General features: G+C 47.3%; 1 long non-coding RNA gene across 2 annotated transcripts in view; it reads right to left on the bottom strand.

Moving 5' to 3' along the window:
- LOC109548126 (uncharacterized) overlaps window positions 1-22,576 on the bottom strand; it is a 95,355-nt gene that overhangs the window by 5,277 nt on the left and 67,502 nt on the right. The gene's annotated exons all lie outside the window — the stretch shown is intronic.

Below are 22,576 nucleotides of genomic sequence, written 5' to 3'. Positions count from 1 at the left end.
TCCCAACTGGTCCCTCCACCTCCCATCTCTCCCCATCAGCAGTCTGTCCTTCTCGCTCACACGTGTGATCTCACCAAATGCAAGGCTGATCATCATAGCCTCCTGCTTCCAGTTCTCCTGCAGGAGAAAGCCTCAAAAACCCAGAATGGCTTTCAAAGCTATGGTAATCGGTCCCACCAACCTCTCCTAGTCTGTAGCCCATCCGTTCCCCTCTTATATTTTAAGCTCTAGGCAGAATGAACTACCCTTTTCCAAACACATGAGCTTTCTTAATTTGGAAGTTTGCTCATGTTCATTTTTTAACTAAAATGTCCTCTTCTACTTTTTCTGCAAGGAAAAACCCTACTCATTTTTCAAGATCCATGTTCCACGTTACATCCACAATGAAGTCTTCTCCAAGGCCAAGTCAAGCACATCCTTTGTGGCCCCAGAGCACTTTGTCTATATCAATAATAAGCCATCCTCAGAGTGTGTTACAGTTAGGTTAATACTCTCGCCGGAAGGGCTGGGTCTAAATCATCATTCTGTACTAAGCACAGGCACCTGGCAATACATGTGCAATATATGCTTGAAGAATTAAACTGAACTAATTATTTCAACCTCTTTATTTTACAGATGGGGAAACTGAGGGGTAGAGAGGAAGTGATTTGCAATAGTCATTCTGTGTATTTAATCACTGTCCTTTTGCTGCAAGTAGAAAAAAAAAGGGAATTTTTTTGGCTCACTGAAATGAAAACTCTCTCTTCAACTTCTGTCTAAAGACTCAAAAAGTATCATAAGACCTGTTTTTTTTAAGCTCTGTTTCCCTCTCTGCTGCCTTCATTCTCTGGTTCTACATGAGAACAAAGTGGCTGCCAACAGTTCCAGCCTAGACTGCTCCACGCCCAACTTTATATCAGTAGAAGAAAGAATGTCTTTTGATGGTCATTTAAGCAAAAGTCCCGACACTTGTTCTGATTATGACTTGAGTCACATGTAATACCACGACTGGTGAGTTGTAGGTCACACGTTCATCCGTGGAGCTGTGGAAAGAACCAATTCCACCAAAGCCTGTGGACGGTGAATGAGAGAGGAGTAATTCCCTCCAGGACAACATTACCCAACAGAGTTTTCAGTGGTGATGAAAATATTCCTATCTGTGCTGTCCAGTGTGGCAGCCACTAACCACATGTGGCTACTGAGCATTTCTAATGTGGCTAGTGTAAGTGAAAAACTGAATTTTTAACTTTAATTTTAATTAATTTAGATTTAAATGTAAATAGCAACATGTACCAAGTGGCTACTGTATTGTACAGCACAGCTGTAGGAGAGAGAAGGGCTGGAATTCCACACTGTCCTATATGGAAGTCTCTAGCCACATACAGCTATTAATTCACAAGGAATATGTACACCCTGGTTACTGTAAATATGAAGTTCTCAAAAGCCCTTCGAGGATGGGCTGCTTAAGAATAGCCTAGGTGTTTGTTTTTAATCCAGATTTCCAAATTTACTCCAGTCTCAGGTGTTCTGATTATCAGTAGACCAAAAGTAGGAGCTGGGAATTTTTATCTTAAGTCTCCCTAAGTGATTGAGGTGCACAGCCAAGTTTAAGACTCAAAGCTATTAGGGATGGGAGTTTATGGAGGGCAATGGGTGGCATCTCTGTGGCCAGTCTCAGAGTTCCCAAAGCTACAGAGTACTGAACTCTTCCTTCCTTTCTTCCTTCCATCAGCCATACCTTGAACATCTCCCAGGTGTAATTTGCTATGCTAGATACCTTACATCATTGTTTCATTCATTCATACATTCACTAAATATCTTCTATGTGCCAAGTGCTCGGCTCCAGAAATTTAAAAGTTGAACAAGAAAGACAGGGTCCCTTCCCCATCTGGAAAGTAAGACAACATTGATGAACTATTTACCCAAACCATGGGTGTTTGGAAAGGAAGAGTACAAAGCAGGGGCTCCAACACATCTAGAGGAAGCCTTGCTGACCTTAGGTTGAGCCCGGAGGATGAGGTGTCACCTGCCCAGATCTGCATTTTCAAAAGATCCCTGTGGAAATTTTGAACCAGGTAGCCCAGCTTCCTTTCACAAGTGGCCATCCATTGCTCCCAAACCCCAGCTCTGTCTACATTTCATATCCTTACTCCCCAAAAGATATTATGATTGGGTCAGTTTATCACAATCCAACACAGAGCTTCCAGGGGCAGTCATATGCCAGGCGACTCATGGCCTCCCCTGTGATTGCTGCATCCCAAGGACCATCTTTTCCTTGGGCACTGGTTCCTGCTCTCAAGGAGCAGGACAAGACATGGTCACTTGATGCAGACTGATTGGGACCTAGGGTTTCAGGTGTCTCCAGGACCGCCACTGGAACTAAGCAGAGATGGCCGAGGATGGAGGACAGTTGCTTTTAGAGATTCTCTCAAGTCCCTGACCAGGCAAAGAACAAGAACCAGAACTCTCCACACCCACTCTAGCTTTGCTTTCTGATGAGAGGGAAGGAAAGTCTTCCAGAAGAGCAAAGTTAGAGGATTAACACCATCTGATTTCAAGACTCATCACAAAGCTACAGTAACCAGGACAGTGTGATATTGGCATCAATATACAAAAATAGATCAATGAAACAGAAGAGAGAATCCATAAATAGATCCACACACAAGAACAACTGATTTTTGAAAAGGGTATAAATGTAATTCGGTGACGAGAATATGGTCTTTTCAACAAACGATGCTGGAACAATTGAATATTCACATGGAAAAAAACTGAACTTCAGTCCATACCTCACATCATATCCAAAAATTAACTCAAAATAGATCATAGACCTAAAGGTAAAACCTAAATCTATTAAACTTCTAAAAGAAAAAATATGAGAAAAACCTTTGCAATCTTGAGTTGGCAAAGGTTTTTTTTAGATACTACCGAAAAACAAAAGATACGTTAGACTTTATCAAAATAAAAGATTTCTGGTCTTTGAAAGACTGTTAAGAGAAAGAAAAGGCAAGCCACAAACTAGGAGAAAATATTTGTATTCATATGTCTAATAAAGGAAATGTGTCCAGAATAAAGACCTTTCAAAACTCAATAATAGGAAAACAAAAAACACAGTAAAAAAAAATTAGCCAAAGATTTGAACAGACACTTTGGCAAAGAAGATATACAGATGGCAAATAAGCACATGAAAAGATTTTCAACTATCTTTAGTTGAAAACTAAACTATCATTAGTCACTAAGGATAATTAATGAAGTCTAAACCATCGTTAGTCATTAGGAAAATGCAAGTTAAAACCACACACCTATTAGAATATCTAAATTTAAACTGAAAGGAATGACCATATCAAATGTTGGCAAGAATGTGTAGCAAATGGAACTCTCAACCAGTTTGGAAAACAGCTTGGCACTTTCTAAAACAAAAACCAACCAAACAATAACAAGAGAAATGAAATCATATGTTTACGCAAAGACTCGTACATGAAGGTTCATAGAATATTTATGAAACAACCCAATGTCATCAACATGTGAATGGATAAACAAATTCTGGTATATCCATACAATGGACTACTCCCCCACAGGAAAAGAAATGGACTTTTCATGTGTATTTCAATGAATCACAAAATAATTATGCCGAGTGAAAGAGTACAAAAAAGAATGTGTATTGTATGTTTCCGTTTACGTAGAATTCTGGAAAATGCAAACTAATCTGTAGTAACAAAAAGCAGATCTGTGGTTGCCTGGAGACAGAGTGAGGAGGACAGGGCCAGGAGCGGGTGATTACAAAAGGGCATAAGGAAAGTTTGGTAGAGTGGACAGTGGATATGCTCATTATCTTGTTTGTGGTGATGGATTCATGTTGAAACATCAAATTGCACACTTTAAGCATGTGTCCTTTTTTATACCTCAATAAAATTATTTGTCTTTGTCTGACTTGCATGCGGAATCTAAAAATTACAACAAATGAATGACTGTAACGAAACAGAAACAGACTCAAGAGATATAGAGGATAGACTACTGGTTACCAGCGGGAAGAAGGAAGTGGGGAGGGACAAAGTAGGGGTAGGAGATTAAGAGGTACAAACAGCTATGTATGAAGTAAATAAGCTACAAGGATGTATTGTACAGCACAGGGAGTATAGCCAATGTTTTATAGTGTCTTTTTTTTTTTTTTTTTTTTTTGCGGTACACGGGCCTCTCCCGTTGTGCAGCACAGGCTCCAGACGCGCAGGCTCAGCGGCCATGGCTCACGGGCCCAACCGCTCCGTGGCATGTGGGATCTTCCCAGACCAGGGCACGAACCCGTGTTCCCTGCATCGGCAGGCGGACTCTCAACCACTGCGCCACCAGGGAAGCCCTATAGTGACTTTTAACAGAGTATAATCTATAAAAATATTGAATCACTATGTTGTACACCTGAAACTAATATTGTGAATCAACTAAACTTCAATTTGAAAAAAGTAAAATAAAGTAACATAAAATTAATTTTAAAAAGAAGAATCCAGGAAAAAACAAAACCAAACAGGGCCTTTCTCCCCTGTGTGCTGTCACTCTCCCCATTCATCACAGAGCTTACTTGCGACTGAAGAGTGGGAGCCGTGTTTTCTGCCCCCACTGCCAATCACTTACAATTAATTATAAGGGATAAGCCTGGGTGGGGAGAGAAAGAAGACGGGCAAAGGTTTCTTCATCAAAGTCAAGCCAATTCCTTAGCAAAGCCTCTGGAATCCAACGGACCTGGGTGTAAATTCTGGCTCCGAGACTTAGCAGTTTTTTAATCCCTAACCTCTCCAAACCTCTGCTTCTTTACCTGCAAAACGGGATCATAATACCACACAAAGAACGCAGGGAAGATTAAGTGAGAGTCTCTTTATAAAGAGACATACATCAGGCCTGGTACGGAGTAAATGATTTCTCCATCCAGGGAGACAGCATCTAGAAAGGAGAAGGGCCCGGAATTCGAAACCGAAAAATGTGGGCTCTAGTCCTAACAGCCGCCAACCCCTTCCAAGACCTTGCTGACGGTCTGTGAAACCCTTCTGCACTGGCTGGAGAGGGAAGAACAATGGACAGATCCTATCAGTTCACTCCGCCAAGCTCTCCAAGCCCTGGTGGAGGATTCAGTTAGATCAGGAGTCAGCAAAGGACAGCCCACAGGCCAAATCCAGCCCACTACCTCTTTCTGTACAGCCCACGAGCTAAAACTGGTGTTTACATTTTAAATGGTTGAAAAAGTGTAAAAAAAGAATAATATTGTGTAACATGTGAAAATAATATGAAATTCAAATTTCATTGTCCAGTAATTAAGCTTGGCTGCTTCAAGATACAAAGTGGGAACAGAGTAATAGCAATTCTGAGCACCTGGGCCAGCACTCTTTACTACCTGTCCTTTTCACAGAAAAAGTGTGCAGACTCCTGAGTTAGATCTTTAGAAACAACCTGCTTGTCTTGCTACTTGCTCAGCTCCCCACAGAAAAGTATTCAGTGTGTTGAGATTTAATGTTATACCCTAAGCTTTTGCAGGGTTCATAAGAAACAGCCATTTGAACGGAATTTCTGCGTCTTTTGCAATAAATATTTTCTTGAATATTATGGCAGGGAAGAAGTTTGTCTTCAATTGGCCTAAAATACGTCATTATATTACCCCAGTGTAGCTGGCATATTAAGCGGTAGACAGAAAACTTGTAGATCATTTTAAATGATATCCCAGACAATTCTTCATTTTAATGATTACGCATTTATGTATGTGTTTACCCTCTTTGTGGTCAGTGATGGTGGTTTTCCATTTATGAAAATATCAAATTTTCTTTTTAATTTAATTAAATGAAACAATTGTAATGATTTTTTAAATGTCAAGTAAGTAACAATTTGGGTAGATCTACAAGAAAAAAGTGATGGCAGTTCAAGAATGAAAGAAGTTTGGGAGGTACCATATTGGACAATAGGAACAACATGTTTTCCTTTTTACCATGGTGGCTGGGAAGCTCAGGATTAAAGGTAGTGCCCATTTGCAGTAATATCCAGGGTTCTGTAACCTATCTCATCTTACTCTTTTGCATCTACCTTTATTAGAGCATTGACCACACCATATAGTCTCTGTTAGCTCAATATGTCTGTCTTCCAAGAGAAATGGGAACTTTGTATCTCATCCTGTCTGTATACCCAATTCTTTAATAGCTCTTGTCAGACACACAGAAAGGGGTGTGAAATTAACAAACAAAGGACTGAAAGGATGCAGGAATGGTAGTATTTATTTCCCTGTTCTTTTTAACAACTAACTGAGAGGGATTCCAGACAGGAAGTGGGAGAGAGAGTGAGGGATTCAGCGCACCCTGGGGAGAGGATGTTTGTGAAATTCTGGCTGCCTGTCTTCTCTGAGCTCTCAAGAGCAGGTTCACCAACTGACTGAGGGAAATGGGGCAGTGGAGGTCGGGGGTGGAGCTAGTGTCTAATAAGAGTGATTAGTATATCCCAGACTTAGTGCCTGCCTGCAGTATCTCAATTAATCTATATAACGATTCTGTCCAAGTACATATTGTTATTATCCCCGCTTGGTGATGAAACTCAGGCTTAGAGACTTTGGGGTTTCATGGATCAATAAGATATCCCCCAAATCAGGGAGGGCACCCATACAGGTGTTGCAAACATCTATTTTCCTTGGTAAGGTCAGTAGGCAAAACTACCATCTACCGTCACCCTTATTTCATAAAAGAATGGACATGTTAACAATTAAAAGAAGGTTGAGAGGAAAGAGCCTCTGAATAAAGAACAATTTTTTTTTTTAAGAACACTTCTTTGTTTTGTTTTGTTTTGCAGTACGCGGGCCTCTCACTGTTGTGGCCTCTCCCGTTGCGGAGCACAGGTTCCGGACGCGCAGGCTCAGCGACCATGGCTCACCGGCCCAACTGCTCTGCGGCATATGGGATCCTCCCAGACCGGGACACGAACCCGTGTCCCCTGCATCGGCAGGCGGACTCTCAACCACTGCGCCATCAGGGAAGCCCTGTTTTGTTTTGTTGCAGTACGCGGGCCTCTCGCTGTTGTGGCCTCTCCCGCAGCGGAGCACAGGCTCTGGACGCGCAGGCTCAGCGACCATGGCTCACCGGCCCAACTGCTCTGCGGCATATGGGATCCTCCCAGACCGGGACACGAACCCGTGTCCCCTGCATCGGCAGGCGGACTCTCAACCACTGCGCCATCAGGGAAGCCCTGTTTTGTTTTGTTGCAGTACGCGGGCCTCTCGCTGTTGTGGCCTCTCCCGCAGCGGAGCACAGGCTCTGGACGCGCAGGCTCAGCGGCCATGGCTCACGGGCCCAGCCGCTCCGCTGTACGTGGGATCTTCCCGACAGGGGCACGAACCCGTGTCCCCCGCATCGGCAGGCGGACTCTCAACCACTGCGCCACCAGGGAAGCCCAAGAACACTTCTTTATGTTAAAAAAAAGTTAGCTTTAAAAGAAACCATCACGTTGTCCTTAATTTCCTCATTTCCCCAGCAATCAAAGAAAAATTTAACATGAAATGGAGTAGGATGGGTTTAGGGAGCCCCTACGGTAGACTACAGGGAAAGGAACTCAGGAATACCGAGCAAAGCTTCGGTGGGGGGCAGAGGTGGGCATGCCTGCCATGGAGAGCCCCAAGCCCCCGCCCCCAGTACACACCTGGGCCAGCACTCAGGACAGAACCTGGGGAGGCCTTCAAACAAGATACCGGAGATGTCAGATGCTTGTATCCACAAGGCATCTGCCCAGGCATCCTAGAGAAATAGGATTTCAAACCTAGAACGTACCTGTGAGATCATGCTGCCCAACCCCTGACGTTGCTGAGAAAGAAATTCCGTCTCAGAGAAGTTAAACAGTTTCACAGAACCATGAGGCTGCCAGTCGCAAAGCCAGAATTCTAACTCCATCCTCCCAACTAGCACATTTTCCACCACATCACGGGTACCTGCCAGAGGACAAAACTCTGCAGAAAGGAAGCTACACTCTATCTCTGAGGGCATCTCCCTGTAAAGGTGGGGTATGGTGGTTTACCTTCTCCAAGGTCCTGGAAGGACACACTCCTGGGAAAAGAGACCCCCCCCCACCCCACTTCCACAAACATGCATGAACAATCGCCAGATCTCGAAGGTGCTGAGGACCTACGTGGTGAGAAGAACAAACGCCCCACCCAGGAGCCCCAGGAGTTGTCCCAGCACGGGGCAGTAGCCCATGGAGTTGGCACTCTGGGTTGAGGAGAGACTGCATGTTCCCCGAGCTCTGTCCCTGAGACCAGCCCTCACTGGACATGCCAGTCAGAACTCAGGGGACACAGTGGGTTGACCTGTTCCATTTCCTGTCTTCCTAGTCCCCTTGAACCCGATGACATGTGACTCCCACTACTTGCCTAAAACTAATCCCACAGAGGTCATCAGTTACCTTCAAATGGCCAAAGGCAAAGACCCCCTTTCAGTCCTCAATCGTCAGGACCTCTGCTCAGCACCCGAGCACCTTTACATATGTGATTACATCTTGTAAGCGGATGGCATCCCATCCACCCAAGAGCACGAGCCAAACAGTTCCGTCATCCTCGACTCCTTGCTCTGCCCTACGCTTCCTGTCCAGTCCCATCCTTTCTTCCACTGAAGCACCTCCTAACATTCCCGGCCCCTCTGGGAGCCCCACGGCCCTCACCCAGACCTTCTCATCGCTCCCGTGGACCTGGCCTCAGCTCCACTCTCTCCACTTTTACCTTCCCGGTCCCGCTCTCCAGGGCTGCTGGTCACTCTCTAAACAGGAGCCGACAGACTGCAGTCAGACAAGGTGGGCCAGGCCCACCCATCACCTGCTCTTACATTTTTTAATGGTTATACAATGGTTATGCAGATTTCTGGACCCCACTAGCTAAACATTCTGGTTCAGTGGATCTGGGATCGAGCCTGGAATCTGCATTGAACAAACATCCACTGCACACAGCCCAGGGGTTCTCATGTAGGTTCTGATCTCATTGTAGGTCAAGGTCCACACCTCATGAAATTCTGCTCTAATAACCATGGGGCGAACCTGAAGTTCCTGAGCCACTCCAGACGTTGCCGTGCCTCTGCTCTCACATTTCTGTCTGCCTGGGGAGCCTTGACAAATGCTCTCTCCCTCAAGGCTCTGCATGAAGGCCACATCTTCCAGACCCCTGACCCCTACACCAGACAAGAAGAGTCACCCCCTTCTCTGTCCTGCTCCATGAAGCACCTGTCCCTCTACCACACAGATGACGTACATGCATGTCCATCTCAGTAGCCACACGTAAGCTCTTCACGGGAGGCACTACTTCACTGTGCCCCCAGCCGCGGCAGAGAAGTCACTTGATCGGTATTCGATGAGTCAATGAATGAACAGACGGACTTGCTCCAAATTGCCACATGACACAGTGCAACGTCAGGACTGGAGTCCCAACCCCAGACACCCCGCCGGGTGACCTTTCTTGCCCATCCATCAGCTTCGAGAACAGAGTGGTTCAGAGCAAGGGCTGGCCTGGGTGAGAATCCAGCTCCAGAACTTGCTAGCTCTGCGACCTTGGGCAACTTGTGCAAGCTCTCCGAGCTTCGTTACATCATCTCTAAAATGAGAAAGGTGACACTAATAACACCTACCTCATAGAGGTGCTCTGAGGCTTAAATGAAATAATCCACGGAAAGCTCTGCAGCACATCGGAAGCATTCAGTACCTGTTAATTATGGTTGTTGTTATTCCATCATCTTCCTTTGTCCACGACAGGCAAGTGCCCAAGGGGACAGGAAGTCTCGGCCTTCAGCCTTCGACTAGGGAGGGAACAGCAGGGACTGTTCAGACTTGACTCTCAGGGCTGTCACTGGAATCCCACAGGAAATCACCAACCAAGGAAGCCCTGTCAAGTGACCCAGTACCCTAGGAAGAGGCAGACCCTGGAACTCCTAAAGTTCAGGGCCCCAGCTCCCAGGCCAACTCAAGAAATCCATCCCAAAGGTTGCAGCTAGAGATTATTATACTAAGTGAACTAAGTCAGAAAGAGAAAGATGAATACCATATTATATCACTTATATGTGGAATCTAAACTATGCCACAAATGAACCTATCTATGAAACAGAAGTAGACTCACAGACATAGAGAACAGACTTGTGGTTGCCAAAGGGTAGTGGGGAGGGATGGACTGGGAGTTTAGGGTCAGCAGATGCAAACTATTACATATAGAATGGATAAACAACAAGGTCCTACTGTATAGCACAGGGAACTGTAGTCAATCTCCTGGGATAAACCATAATGGAAAAGAATATAAAAAAGAATGTATATATGTGTACAACTGAGTCACTTTGCTGTACAGCAGAAATTAACACAACATTGTCAATCAACCAGACTTCAATTAAAAAGAAAAAAAAATCCATTCGGCAACCACCCCATTCCCTGGAAGGTTACGGCAGTTGTTTCAAGAGACAGAGGACACAGTGGGTGGAGAAAGTGGCAAGGGCTGGGACACACAGAGGATGCTGGCCGCAGGCGTCCAGGGCAGCAATGGACAGCACTGCACTTTTGTTGAGCCCTCGTCCCTGAGCTGACACCAGGCAGATGCCAGCAGCCCCAGGGAGAGGGTTTGATGGAGATGCCGCGGGTGCCCACAGCGTGGACCTGCCATGCACAGAGAGCAACGTGGCACATCCTTATGTGGCAAATCCAGGATGACCTCTGGGGACTCAGAGACCAGATTACAGGTGACCGGGACCCCGTCTTACAGCCCACAGGGCTACAGAATCAGAAAGACTTGAGTAGTGTTTGGCCTAAACACTCTTTTTAAGCCATTCTTCAGTTGCATGAACCAGAAACCTAGGAGTTGACCTTGACAGCTCTCTCTCCCATAATCTCCCCAACCTGACCCTCCATCATAGAACGCCACCATTTGTTTTTCCTTCCGCTGCACTGAGTCTTCGTTGCTGTGTGCGGGCTTTCTCTAGTTGCGGAGAGCGGGGGCTACTCTTCGTTGTGGTGCGCAGGCTTCTCATTGCGGTGGCTTCTCTTGTTGCGGAGCACGGGCTCTAGAGCGCAGGCTCAGTAGTTGTGGCACATGGGGTCAGTAGTTGTGGCTCACGGGCTCTAGAGCACAGGCTTAGTAGTTGTGGTGCACGGGCTTAGTTGCTCTGTGGCATGTGGGATCTTCCCGGACCAGGGCTCGAACCCGTGTCCCTTGCACTGGCAGGAGGATTCTTAACCACTGCGCCACCAGGGAAGCCCAACGCCACCATTTTTATCTCCCAAGAATCTCTGCTGCCAACTACCCCCAGCCCCAATCTCCCTACGCTGTTTGATTTGTTTTTGTTTTCCCATTGCACATAATGCTCCCCAGCGTACTAGCTTATGTGTTATTATGTTTACTGTCTGCCTCTCCCTCACTAAAATGTCAGCTCTGTGAGGACAGGGATCTTTGCCTGTTTTGTTCACTGAAAAGTACCTGGCACAGAGTAGGTGCTCAGAAAATATTCATGGACTGCTTCTCCATGACCACCATCTCCCATCTGAACAACTACACTAGGCTCCCGTTGGGCCCACCGCTGCCCACTCTGGTCCATTTCCAGGCACCCCCCAGAGTGACGTCTTCTCAAAATGCAAAGCTGATCATATGCCTGCTCTGTGCTGCTGCCACCTGCATGCACAGGCTTCAGACACATCCATGGCTTCCCACAGCTCTTGGGTTGAAGTCGAATCCCCCTGACACGGTCCCCCCTGCGTGGCCTCTTTGCTCCTCTCCCTCCTCCCTCTCCCTGCTCCAGCCCCGCTGGCCTCCCTTCAGCTCCACCCATTTGCCCCAGTGGCTCCCAGCACAGGGCCTGAGCCCAAGAAGATTCCCGTGCTCAGAACGGTCCTCCCTTTCTCCTTCAGCCCTCCTCGCTCATCCTTCAGCTCTCCTCTGACACGGCTCTCCATCCTTCACGGGGTGAGGATCCCCTCAACGTAGGACCATCAAGCTGTCCCCTCCATGGCTCCTGTCACAGTTGCATTTTTATACCGGTCCATGGGTTCCGGTGGCATCTTTCTTCTTGACTGTAGTGTCAGCTCCAGGAGGGCAGGACATCTTCAGTGCTCACTATTTTATCGCCAGTGCCGAGCGGTGTGCAAGCACCTAAAAGGCTCTCAATAAACATTTGTTGAATGAATAAATGAAGTGAGGAAACCAAGGCCCAAAGAACAGAAGTGACTTCCTCACAGTGAGACAACCTGGAGACGACCGCGCTGAGCTAGGAACACAAACCTCAAGGTTCTGCCCAGAATTCATTCCCCTTCTGTTTGGCAGAGGAGTGACAATGGCACCCCAGCAAGCAGACCGTGGCCACCCAGCACAACCAGACAGGGGGATGGTACTCGGGCCTTCCTGAGGCCCTTTCTGGAAAAATAGCTCCAGGCAGTCAAGACAGAAGGTCAGTATTTTGGAGAATATTTCACATTAAATTCCCTTCTTGGAGATTACAATTCACGTCTGCATACCGAAGGCTCTGAAAATTCCCCAGGTCACAAAGAAACGGTTAACAACAAGCAGAGAGAAACATTTCTGCACATGACCAGTCCACAGGTCCTGAAAGCAGGCCCCCTTGAAGGTCAGCTCCAGGCACAAACCAAGTGGACATTCATTCTTCCAAAAACCATTTACCAAAGACTCAGTGCCTGGTATGAGCCAGGCTCCAAGGCAACCACAGAGGGAGAGACAAGCAAGGCCCCTGCCCTCAGGGAGCTTATGTTCTAGGATGGAAGATGCCAAGTACAAAACCAATTAAACAATAAAATCATCCTTGACCACAGATTGAAATCACAGTAAGTGCAATAAAACGGAGGACGGGTTGACTGCCAGGGCAGAGCTCTGAGGAGGTGACCACAGAGCTGACAGCTTGAGGCCCTGGGGCCAGTTTGACCGGAAGACCAGAGTCAAACCTTCCAAGCTCCTACTGATCCTGTCCTTTTGCTGTGAGTCCACTTGAGGCAAATTCTAGCGCCCCTGACGCATTTCCACATGCCCCTTCGGCCGTCACCCAAGTGAGAAACCACAAGTCTCTCTCCAGATTGTGACTTAAGAAGAGTGACGGGGGCGGGGGGGGGGGGGCGGCTCAGTGTTGCCGCATTCCAAAATCATTACTCCTGGTTGGAAAGCCACACGCAGAAAGGAGTGTGCCCCTTCCCAGGCATGATCTCGAAAACCCAGCAAGATGAATGTCTAACACCTCCCTGAATGTGCTCGAATGCTTCTGGAGAGCAAAAGAATTTCTTAAATAGAAAATAATTGTTGAGGGGCCATTATTACTAATTCAAGATGTGTCAAATGACATTGAGGTGTTCCAGTTAATGTTCTGTCATTACTCTCATCTTTTAGAGAGTATAAAAATGAGCGTTCATCAGATGACCTGGAGGCCCACACCTATTTCCCTCATAATCTCTCACGACCATCCTCCCGGAATTCTCCAACCTTGAGTTTGCAAGAGCATAGCCCTCGGGCTGAGGAGTCAACATCCAGGGCCTGGAATGGTCCGAGGCTACTGAAACGTTAAGTGACCTTCTCCAGGGGGTTGGCAGAGGGAGCCGTGCCATCCGAGAGCTGCCCTCACAGGCACTCATTGCGTGCAATCCCTCTGTCTTGCACGGAACAATGAGGGGAGAACTGGCTGCTGCGTCCAGGATCCCAGCCCGGAAGCTTGCCCTGGTTGACCCTCACAGTGGAGTGTGAAATGTTTCCCAAAATTTAGAGGAAACACCGGGTGTTGCAGAAAACAGCAGCGGGAAAATAAGGTTTGCCTGACCCCTTGTGGTGTGTGGCTCTCAAAGTCCGCTCTTGGCTGTCCAGAGAGGACGGGCAGAAGACTGGGTTCAGTGTGAATGCGGTGGGATGACTAGTGCACGCCCCAAAGATACGTTCCCCCAGTGTGACCGTATTTGGAAAAAGGGTCTTTTCAGATGGATTAGAGATTTTAAGATGAGAGCATCTTGGATGACCTGGGCTGTGCCCTAAATCCAATGGACAAGTGCCCTTATAACAGACAGGAGAAGACACAGACACACAGAGGAGACGGCCGTGTGAAGATGGAGCCAGAGATTGGGTTACATGGCTATGAGCCAAGGAACACCAAGCATGGCCAACAGCCACCAGACGCTGGGAGAGAGTCTCACTCAGAGCCTCCAGAAAGAACCAACCTTAATTTCAGACTTCTGACTTCCAGAACTGCGAGAGAATAAATTTCTGTTGTCTGAAGCCACCAAGTGTGGAGTAACTTGTTATAGCAGTCCTGGGACATGAATACAGTGCCTTTTATGTTCAAGATGGGGTTGAGGGTTAGGAGGCCTCCAAGTCGGTGGTTTCCAAACGCTGGGTTTTGGAGAGAGCGCATCAGAACCACCTGGGGCTCTCGTTAAAACAGATTCCTGGTTCTGGTTAGATCCCTGTGGTGGAGGCTCTGGAATCTGTACATTTAACAAGCGGTCCCCAGTCAATCCTCCTGCACAACCTGTTCTGGGAGCTGCTGCTCGGAACAGCTCAGGGATAACCTTGGTGGTCGTTTATTAGCGCTGTTCACTGAATATTTCTAGCTCTTTACCTTCCAAACACAGGACAGGATTGCACTTCCTGCCCCCCACCCCACCCCCATGAGTCACTTCCAGGCTGAACATTTCACTGCCAGTGCAAGACCCTGTGGAGCTCTTTTCCTGCGGTGTTTGGAACGGGGGCAGCTCCATCAGCTGGGCCCCCGCGTGGCTGAGCAGAGCCCCCTGCCTACGTGTAATGCCAACATACATCTCGGGTTTTCAGGCCACTGAATCGTCAGGTTGTTTGTCACTGCAGCATAGCCTGGCCCGCCCTGACTGATCTCAACACGGGAATGTTTAATTTCAACTTCAAGTCACTCACCCTAAGGCATAACTTGGATACAGATACATTTTTTGAGCTTTGGGAACAATTTGCTTAACATGCCTCAGGCTCATCATAGCGAACACTTCTCGTATTTTGGGGGACACTGAACTGAACTAACTCAGTATTAACTCCTGAACAAACTCCAGAGCTTGTTTTTCCTGCTATTTTCTTAATTCTCTAAAACTAGGAATTTTCTAGCCAGTATCAAACTTTACTGGGCACGTGAGTCACCTCAGGATCTTGTTAAAATACAGTATTAAAATTCAGTTGTCCAGGATGAGTTACATAGTTCTAACCAACTCTCAGGTGATGCCAGTTCTGCTGGTCTATGGAGTAGCAAGAATTTAGGTAAAGTGTTTCTGCAAAATTAACTACTGAACTAACAGTTAAATTAATTTCATGACATCCATAATTATAATAGCCTATATCCGTAAAGCCATCCATAGTTTCACACGTGTCCAATTTCAGCCTCGTGATAGCCCTGTCTGTAAGGGAGACCAAGCAGATATTCTTACACCCATTTTGCAGACGAGAAAAATAAAAGCTAAGAGACATTAAGAAACATCCTTGGGGTCATGTAGCTAGGGAATGCCAAAAGTCCGACTAGAGCACAAATCGTGTTTATGCTCTACCACTGCCTATTAATAGTCCTCAAGATTTCATCAGCATTTGAATGCTCAGCAAGATTCTAAACAGTGTGTGTGTGTGTGTGTGGTTGGAAATCACTTCAAATTCAAATTCTTTGGCCACTTCAACCTAACCCCTGAGTTAACACACCACTTTGGCTTTGGGATGTCCCCTTTCACGGGGAAAACACTGCCATCTGGTGGAACTTTAGAGCATTAATTTTTAGGACACAAGTCTGGGTTACATGCTTGCAATTTGGACTTCATAGCTCCAGTTCTTTGAGTCAACACGAAAGCTAGACTCTGTGTAAGAGATCCAGACATGGCTTAAGCTGTGGTCCTCACCTTCTAGGAGCTCTGGAGGCAGATTCAGAGACATAACTTTCTACCTGAAACAACTTGTTCATAGTGCAAAGCCTGTGATCAGAAGATACGGGTAAGTTTTAACCTCTGTCAGCTGTGTGGCCGTGAGCACGGCACTTGACTTCTGGGATCCTTAGTGTCCTTATCTATAAAAAGAGGATAAAAACGGGCTTGCCTTTCTGGATCACTGGGATGAAGATCCGAGATTTGTTTGGAGAGCCAACAGGACTTGAGAATGGAGATGCTACAGGAATGGAGAAGGTCACGATTCCATGATGGAGCCACGATGCTGAGCTCGGTGCACAGGGGTAATGGCAGTGCCACCGGCAGAGGGGCGAGCTGACAGCTGATTTAAGGGAGAAGATGACAACTTCAGATTTACTTATGAGTCTGAAAAGACACCAGGACGCTATGTGGCAACACCCAGAGCAGCTGGAAAGAGATGCAAAGTGAAGATACAGATTTGGAAAGGCAGGGGAATGCAGGGGTCAGGGGCACAGGTCTGGAGCCAACATCCTAGTTTTAACTCTCAAGTCCACTACTTCCTAGCTGCGATCCCAGCAGGCTATTGAACTTCTCAGTGTCTCAGCCAGGGCACCTATAAAATGAAAATAGTGGCTGCTGTGAGAATGCAAAGAGTCTGTGCAGGTACATGGGTTATAACATCTATTCAGTGCTTTCTGTTCCCTGGAATATAAACCTCCATGAGGTCAGGACTTTGCATTTATTTCTGTCCCCCGGTGTGGAATAGGCATTCAGTAGTCACTGAATAAGTGAGTGAATAAATGAATGAATGAAGTAATTGCCACAGGATGGTGAACAGAGGATCTGTTTGAGGGAGAGTCTGAAAGGGAAACCAGGAGGTTGGGCTCAGTTGTTGCCCAGATTTAGGGGCTGAAGGCCACCCTCTAACTGTGTTCTTTTTAGAAGTGTACCATGGAGGTTTTTCCCTGTCAAGGACTAGATTAGTGGTTCTCAACAGGGGTAATGTCTAGAAGGAGACATTTTTGGTTTTTGAAATTGGTGGGAGTGGGGAAAGCGTGACTGCTATCCAGTGGATGAGGTCCAGGATGCTGCTAAACATCCTGCAGTGCATGGGACAACCCCACAGTGAAGAGTAACCTGCCCCCCAAATGTCAACAGTGCAGATGTCGAGACGCCCTCAGCTAGATTTAGGAGTCTAAAAGACGATTCCGACCCCAAATGTGTTTCTCACTAGCTCTGTAGCTGTATCAGTCAAATCCTTGATCTCCCTGAGTTCACTTCTTTATCTGTAAAATGGGAACATTAATACCAACTGAGGGTTGTGATGAGGAACAGAACGGTGTGTTCACAGCCCCTGGCACACAGCAGGGCTGTGTTGAATCTATCAATACCGCTGTGATTAGTAATTACTCTCACGCAAAGGGATGCATAACACAGATAAAGGCTCCTCTCTTGGGTGAATGACTGAGGCCGAATCCTGCTTATAGAGCTCGATCCGTGTCACTTTGAAGGTCAAATTCACTCACTCTGAGCCCCCACCATTTACACAGAGAGCAATCATACTCATACTGGCCTGGTTCCTCCCTCCATCGGCACTGAGGATGAGAAAAGCAGTGCAGAGTCCAAATGACCCCAGACTTGCCACCAGAGCGAAAACAAGCTGAGGCTCCTCTCTCTACAGTCAGCTCATACCCAGCTTGTAACCTTGACCCAGGCCTGATCCAGGCAAAAGTTAGCCAGACTGAGTTCCCCATCTCGACGGTCTGCCCAACAGAGCAGCTTCCGGAAGAGGCATGACTTGCATACCACAAAAATTGCCAAACATAACTAAAAACATAGAAGATCTGTCTCCATGGTAAAAAGGAAAAAAAAGAAATCTGTGTAGATTCTCGGGAAGACCACACGTTCGTTACACGTTGCTGTTAATGAGTGTGCAGGTAGCTGGCCTGGTGTGTGAGTTACATACATGGACCTTCCTGCTTCCCTGAACACACTCACATAGCCTCCCTAACACTCAGAGTCCAAATCCTGGCCGCCCTTTCTCTGCCTGCTTCACTGCGGTTTACTGGTGACTCTGGCCCGACCGACCTCACCTGAGGACAGAGACCCAAGCATCAGTTCTTTCCTCTGCCCTGAAGATCTCATGAAAGATGGAAGGGTGCGGGATAGGGGATAGGAGTTTGGACAGGAACACAGAAAGAGAGTGGGGAAGAAATAAGGAATAGGTATGAATAAAATAAGAGAAAAATAAAATAAGAATTAGGTAATAGGATTGCCGAGAAAGAATAGAGCTCCTCAGTGGATAATAATAGCTACCATTTCCTGAGCACTTACTTTATACCAGGCACTGTGTGCGCGTTCATTGTTCAATCCTCCAACACTCCTGTGAGTTCAGTTTAAGGATGCCCATTTTACAGAGGTCTAGTAAAGTGTGCTCTGAAAATTACGTTGCCTCAGATCAGCTCAATCCCGGCCTAATCAATAAATATGACCCTGGGGTAGGATGTGAAGTGGTTTCAAAGGAAGACCTGCCTTACAGGAAATCCTCCCCACCAGGCACTTGTGTGTGTGTATGTGTGTGATGGGGGAGAGGATGCGGAAGACAGGTTTTTTCTTCCACTTGGATGACTGGGGATGGGGAACCCCTCTGGTATTTACTGGGCAAGCCAAAACTGCTAAACACCCTATGTTGTAAAGACAAGACTCTGGCTGAGAAACAGTGGAACTTTCTGACCCTCAGCTGCTCCACCTCTACAGTGTAAACAATATCACCTGCGTTATCACGTTACAAGGAGGATTAAATGACCATGACATCTGGAAGGCACCAGCTCCCACAGTGCAGCAGACGCTGTCAGAGCTCCAGCCACACCCTTGGGCTACGTCCCATTTCTGAGCTGGCTGGCTTCACCTCCACCTGCCAGCATCTGCATCTTTCTTTAGGAGAACCGTGAAAGCACCCTCTACCCTTCCTGGACAAGGCAAGCTTGAGGCACACCATGCCCTCAACCAGTGACCGGCACGAGCTGGTGTTTAAATGCCCCGGCTACCTCACCCCTCAGAGGGAGAAGTCTGAGGCTGGAGCTCTGCACAGTTTCCGGAGTTCTCCAGTAGGACTAACGTCCGGTTCCCTGCAGTGGTGACGGCATCCTTTCCTCCTCTGTCTTACAACACCCCCAGGCTTCCTGAGACCACCTCCCAACTAATTCATTTGCTCTCAAATCGTTGTCTCTGGTTGCTCCTTGGGGAAACACTACCTAAGACACACACCGAAGAGTTAAGTATTAGTCCCTTTCCTCTGTGCCCTTGTTGGTTTACATGACTTTTCAGCCTAAAGCTCCCATCTTGAGAGGGTGCGTGTCTTCTTGCGTGGGTCCTGTTCACGCTAGTAACTGTGTCCTGTGAATTATGTTAGTTCCTCTCTCTGGCTCATTAGCAACATTATTAAAAATCGAGTGGGGAGGGTGGCCCATTAAACCCCACACACTGAAAATAATTCTTTCCCAGACAATGTGAGCACTGCTTCGGGACTAATTTCTGAGAACCCCCCAGCCAGGAGAAGAGCGGGCCCGGGCACCTGCAAGGGTTGTGTCTGGGGAGGTATCCACTGCCCCCGCGTTCAGGACAACCTGCGCTGGCCAAGCGGTCCCTCCGGAACACAGCAGTGCTAGAGGCTGGCCGAGGGGACACACGGGAGGAAGGTGAGCGACCCTGCCCTCAGGAAAGGAGACAAAGCTCAGGCCAAAGGGACACCAAGCAACAACGCAATCCCAAAGCCACCAGTTCTCGGTGAGTTCCAAGCGGGTAGCACAAGCTGCAGTAAAGAAGTGCTGGTTTTGCAGCTGGTCCTTCGTCCCTTGAATTTACGCCTACCTTGCTTTCATTTCCTCCCCAGGACCATTCTATTTCCTCCGAGTTGATGTCCCTCATGGGGAAGTGAAGTCACATCCAGAAGGTTTGGAAAATGTTCTGAAGAAATACATATTTTCCACGTCACTTGCCTTTCTCTCATGCCGATGGCAAGACCTCATCACTGCAACGCCACCCCCGGGGACCTCTCAGCCCTTGTTGCCTACCGTGATAGGCCACGGAGGGTGGTTGCTCAGGGCCAAAGCTGGCATCCTGCATTGACATATTTTGCTAGTTAACCCCTGGGGGCTTTAGCCTTGCCTCTGTGTGTCCATGAGTAAGGCACTTGGGCTGTCTGTCTCAGATTCCACGACTGCAAAGTAGTTATAACAATAACCACTTCAGCGCCGAGACGTGAGGATTAAATGAGATCATGCAATGGAAGGAGCCGACACAAGTTCCTGGTAAGCAGCATGCAATTAATAACTCTCAGCCAGGAATCGGAAACAGTAGTTATAGCAGGAGAACAGTGGGTGGTGGGGAGCTTGGGCTCCAACGTCGCCTGCACTTCCCTAGCAGCTGCGCAAAGCTCTTCACATAGCGCATGCTCAAAACATATTTGCATGAAATAACCAGGAAACCAAGCCAGGCCAAAGATACTGTTTAAAGCTGCTGTCTATTGAGCACTTATCAGATTCCAGTTCCTGTGCCGAGCACGTCATACAGATTTCCTAATTTGTTCCGTTTATATTTTTCCCTGTTTCTGAGGTTTCCGTCTGGGTGGAGCTAGCTCCACCCACAGAAACACTGAGGCTCTCTCCAGCCCCTCACTCCTTTAGGGCGCGTCTCATCTGATTGGCGAGTTGGAAGGAGAAACTGGGCATGCGCCAAAGACCCTCTTCCCACCAACCTCCGTCGTTTTGGGGGGTCGCTCCTTGGCTCTTCCATCCTTTGAGTTTAACTGGGGCTGAACAGGTCCATGGATGCTGGGGGCCAGATAAAGTTGTCAGTTCTGGGGCTCAGTGTGAGGAAATCCTCTGGCCTTGTAAACACAAGCTACGTGTTACCTGGCCTTTATCAGTAATAAAGGGGATTTGGGGCCGCCCTATAAGGACTCTTTTGTTTTCTTCAGGAGTTGGTTCAGACCCATGTGGAGACTCTCTGTTCAACCTTAACATAATCCCTGCACCAACGCCGTGATGTAGATGCAGGTAACATTATCCTTTTTTTTTTTTAATAGAGGGGTTAAGTCACTTGCCCAAGGTCACACATCTAGATGAGCTAGGATTCAGACTCGGGTGTTTTTGACTCCAAAGAATGGCTCTTACCTATGCTGTACCCCTCAGCGGAAAGTTTCTGTGCCCCCCATCACTAGCAGAAAAATGGATTTTGAGACTCATGAGAAGAGAGAAAAGAGGACCATTAGGGTTCTCTCCACAGGGGACCCTGACCCGGACTTGCCAGACCAGCTTACCAAGGTAGGCCTTGCTGACCCACCATGTCTGTTGGCTTGGCCCACCGGCATGTAGCTTCCCTCTCACCCTCAGGAGTTTTGCCCATCTTCATATTTGCTTCTCTCCACTTTTTCATTGTTTGGCAAAAATATCCCAAGCCCTCAAGGACATGTAGTTCCAAGACAGTCCTCCATGAGCATGTTTGTTTCTCCTGGTTGGCTCTGTTACCGTTTCCTTCATTTATTCCTGAATGCTCTCAGGATGACTGGAATTTCAGAACCCATTCACTTTCCGAATGACTTGTTGGCACTGCTGTGTGGCACCACGATCAGGAACAGAATGTGCTCTCATCTCCTTCCTGTGCGAGCTCTCCTTTGGTGCACTGGCAGCTCTTCTCCCATGCTCCCATTCTGCTGGGTGTCTCCAGAGGCAAGGAATTTAGCATCTGGAAGGGACTCTGCCTCTTCCTCATTTCCCTCTACTTCTTTCTCAAATAACAGCTTAGTTTCCTGCATCTGAAAAATAGTGCCTAGTTGTAAACTCCAAGGACTTGGAACTGAAAGCCCTACTGCTCTCATATTATAGATGAGGAATTAAGGCACAGAGAGGTTAAGGGAGTTGCCTAAGGTCACACAGCAAACAAGTAGCTGAGCTGAGCCAGACTAACTCTCAGTCTCACGATTCTCCATCCAGTTCCCATGCCGGCATGCCATTTGGTTGAATTGATCCATGGGCTTAAGGACCACATAATTGAATGAAGCCGTTACATCCCATTCCCCACCTTACTGAAAGCTGAGTTCTGTTGGATCTGTCCATTAGGGTCAGAGCCCACCTCCTGCCTCTCTGCCTCACTTTTCAGGCTCACTTTTCTTACTATCGTGCAAAGTCAGTTCCTGCCCTCAGATGGAATACTCTTCCCAGCTCTTTGCATAGCTCCTCAGATCACTCAGGTCTCTGCTCTAAAGTCCCATCTTACCTAGACTTGTCCCTTCTTTCCTGTTCCTTCCTATGCCTCCTACCCCTCTCTCCGTTTTTCAGAGCACTGATTGATTACTCTCTGAAACATCGTCCGTGCTTGTTGTCTTGTTTTTGTCCACCTCCCACACAGAAATGTGAATTCTGTGAACGCAGGGACTTTGCCTTGCTGTATCCCCAGCATCTGGCACTCAGTAGATGATCAATAGATAATGAATTTGTCTGTTATTACTATATTATTGATTAGTAGTCTTTAGAACCAAAATATAGCACCAAGCATAGGGTAGCAGGCAACCAGGTGGCTGCCGTGAGACACAGGAGCACGGCGGTGCTTTCCTGAGTATACCTAGATTCCAACACTCTGTAGAGCACAGTACATCTGGCTCCTGAGTGGGGAGGAACCTCCACAGAGCAGGGCCACATCTCCTCCAATGCCAGGTCAATGAGCTAAAACACAGGAACGCGGC

This window comes from Tursiops truncatus, chromosome 2, assembly GCF_011762595.2.
Source record: "Tursiops truncatus isolate mTurTru1 chromosome 2, mTurTru1.mat.Y, whole genome shotgun sequence".
NCBI classification, from domain to species: domain Eukaryota; kingdom Metazoa; phylum Chordata; class Mammalia; order Artiodactyla; family Delphinidae; genus Tursiops; species Tursiops truncatus.
Note: the sequence above shows the minus strand (reverse complement) of the source record. Positions and strands in the feature narration are given on the sequence as shown.